Here is a 3,405-nt window from a genome sequence, read left to right on the forward strand (position 1 = left end):
CTTGACTGCTGACTGATTACAAGTCCCCAAGAGGGCTTTATTTTTTCTTTTCAACATCCTGTTCTGCGGCTTCCTTGGCTCTTTTTGCCCGTATGCCGAAGAGTCGGGCGTTGGCACGGGCCATGCGGAGACTAGCGAAGGCTTTGAAATTCTTCTCCTCCTCAGTCATGACTCGAGCTTTCTCCTTCTTGTAGACATTCCGGATGGGCATGACCGGTCCCGTCAGCTGGGTGGCCAGTTTCAGTTCTTCAGCAGAACTGTCTCCCTTCTTGGGGGCCGAGGGCTTCCTGGGGAAGAGGATGAGTTTGGAACTCCTTCAGCCGCTGCACGTGGGCCTGCAGGGACTCCGTGGACTTGTTCCGCCTCCTCGGATCCACAGAAATGCCGATGGTCCGGGCCACCTTCTTGTGAATGCCGGCCACCCTGAGCTCCCCCAGGCTGAAGCCGCGGCCAGCGCGCACCTTCGTGTGGTACCGAACCGTGGGGCAGCGCACGATGGGCCGGATGGGCCCCGACGCGGGGCGCTGGGCCTTGAGTCTGCGGATCTTCCGGGCCGGCTGGTTGAACCACGTGGCCACGCGCCGCTGCCAGTCCTGGTGGAAGTGGGGCTTCAAGATCATGCCATTCCGGCTAGGCGCCATGGCTGCCTACGGCCCTGCGGCTCCTGCACAGGAAGACAACCGAGCGGAAAGGACAGGACTCCTTCTTAAAAAAAAAAATAAGGTAAATATCTTGCCACCTCTTTGATGTAGGATGGCATGAGATTACATGAGCCCAGTTCTTCCAAATGTCCCCATTTTACAGCAGAGGAAACTGAGGCTTAGGGTCTCCTTGGGCACAGTTGCAAAGAAAGGCCTCCTAGAGAAAGGCGTCTGTGTCCAAGCCCAGGGGGATGGGGGCGAGGCCTAGAGCATTTCCTGTGGGTAGAAACAGTGAACATGCCTCTGGAATAGAGCTAGCCCACCACCTACCCGGGGTACAGCAAGTGGTCTGTGCCTCAGCCTCCCGAATAGCTGGGATTACAGGCGCATGCCACCACACCCAGCTAATTTTTGTATTTTTAGTAGAGACGGAGTTTCACCAAGTTGGCCAGGATGGTCTCGATCTCCTGACTTTGTGATCCGCCCGCCTCGGCCTCCCAAAGTGCTGGGATTACAGACGGAGTTTTGGGTACTGAATAAGGATGAGGTAAACCAGGGGCAGAGTTTTGAAATCTCAGCCCAAAGGGGTGGCCTGAGTCCAAGGCTGGGGGAACATGCACCTGCTGGTTGCTGACACAGGTGATCCTGGCTGTGGCTTTGTTAAGATTGGCTTTGTCGTAGCTCTGTGGAGCTGGGCGCGATCCGGAGATGTTGTCTTCTTGCACACTCATTTTACAGATGAAGAAATCAAGGCTTGGGGTAGTAGAGAACTTTCCAGAAGTACAGGGCAAGTTTGTGTCTGAGCAAAGCTGAGCCCTCTGTCCCCTTCTGGTGATCTCCTCAGCCCCGTTCTTATCCTTCTAGGGCAACAGTCTTTCCTTGGGAGTAAGGTTGAACCTCAGTTTGGCCCAGACATTTGGCTTTTCCCAGTGATGGCAGAATTTGTGGGATCAGCGTGTGTGTGGTGGGGGCAGGGCAGGGCAGGGGACTGAATTAGGGAGTTTAGGGATGGGCAGCTTCTCCCACATCCATAAAATTGGGGCCTTTACCAATTCCCACAGCTGGTGTAAATATCCTCCCTGGTGCTTAGCAAAAGCTGCTGGGAGTGGGGTTGCCCTTGCCCCACTCACATTCTCTTAAAGACCCAGGAGAAACACTTGCATTGCAATGAGGTCTCTGTGTCCCCAACCATTGGGCTGAGCACCTCTGCATGAGAATGTCTGGACTTGCAGGTTTTGAAGGCCTAAACTGGGGCTGTGAATGACTGTTCTTCGAAATTCAGGGGCCTGTGGGCATGGCCACAACCCTCACCTGGATGCCTTTCTTCTGTTCACCCTCTGTCCTCTTTCCAGCAGAACATTCAGCCCAGCCTTGGGTGTCAAGCATGGGCCTGCCTCTCTGACCTCAGCTGGGGCCAGGCTGTGGGAAGGGAAAACTGGAGGAGTCTTCGGGGGCTGAGCCTCTGGGCATTTGTAGGAGGCACCACCAGATTGTCAATGAAGATAATGGCGCTGAAGTTCCAGGCCCTTGGTTTGCATGGGTCTATCCCACAGTTCAGTGTGGGCTTCCCTGCCCCTGTGCTGAAGGATGCTCCTTGGTTTGCATGGGTCCATCCCACAGTTCAGTGTGGGCTTCCCTGCCCCTATGCTGAAGAATGCTCCTTGGTTGTGGATGGGGCTGTGGGCTGTGGCAACCTGGTAGGTGGACCTCATGGGTCACTGACTCTCTCTCTTGACTCCAAGGAGGAAGATGAAGTAGTCACTGCTGTGCTTCCTGCTCAAGGCCATGGTGCCCAGGCTTCACGGCCATCTCTTCCCTTCAGGACCAGATGGAATGAGGGCCTGGCTCAGTTGACCTGGTTGCCCAACTGTGGTCATCAGGAGCATGAATGATGTCAAAGAACTGGAGTCTCTTACAGATACCCAGTCCAAGCAAGAAATTGTAGAGGACATTTCAGATATGGCCTTGCCAATAACAACCCATGCAATTGAAATAAATTTCCCTAAGACATCAAAAGTAACAAACTACTTTTAAACAAAACAGACAAAAAACATGTGCTGGAGGACAGACTGAAGCATCTTTTATTCTCTCTGTGGGAAATCATATTACAAAATCATTGTCATACAAAGAAGCCATCAAAGAATATGCAGCCAAAAAAAAAAAAATGTAGGAAAAGGGTATTATAGAGGCGACTGAGGCAGTTACTTACTCATGGAATCATATGCTATTTTTTTTATTTGATATTTATGGTTCAGCTTTTTACAAATTTGTCATTTCTTTCTAAATGATGTTTTTTTCTGCACTTTGTAGCTGTAATTTGGTGTTATTTTTCTTAAACAAGCCCTCCAGATTGCATAATGTTTAGGCTTCCACAGTCCAGACCACTCCAGTTTCCAGCCTCACCATTTGCTCAGAAATGAGCTGCTTGCTTCCTGCTTTTACTCAAGACCTTGGGTGGTAGTCGAGGCTGTGTATTATTGCACTTCCCATAAGGGTGTCTGCTTGAAAGAATATTTCCCATCCTCCTAAAAGGAACGAAAGCTGTTGCAAGTATTCAATTCCCTGATCACAGGGTCTGTGGGGATCTTGGTCCACACAGAGGCCTCTGGGGAGAGAAATGGAGGGAGGCAGAGGGGTGGGGGAGGAGCTCTGCGAGAGCTGGGTCAGACCAGATGGCAGAGCAGGTGGGCAGGTGAGAAAGGCTCAGGGATATCCTCTCCTCCTGCTTCCCTGGGGATCTCCAGGTCCTGCCCTTGCCCAGCTT

The 3,405-nt window shown here is 52.0% G+C and overlaps 1 pseudogene across 1 annotated transcript; it reads right to left on the reverse strand.

Annotated features, from left to right (window-relative positions):
* Window position 1: 1 nt before the first annotated feature.
* On the reverse strand, window positions 2–700 carry LOC108538733 (60S ribosomal protein L13 pseudogene; annotated as a pseudogene). Its single transcript, XR_001888175.1, has one exon. The product of XR_001888175.1 is annotated as a 60S ribosomal protein L13 pseudogene (transcript).
* Between the last annotated feature and the right edge of the window lie 2,705 nt (window positions 701–3,405).

The sequence above is a fragment of the Rhinopithecus bieti genome, unplaced genomic scaffold, assembly GCF_001698545.2.
Source record: "Rhinopithecus bieti isolate Rb0 unplaced genomic scaffold, ASM169854v2 scaffold_1014, whole genome shotgun sequence".
Taxonomy (NCBI): Eukaryota; Metazoa; Chordata; class Mammalia; order Primates; family Cercopithecidae; genus Rhinopithecus; species Rhinopithecus bieti.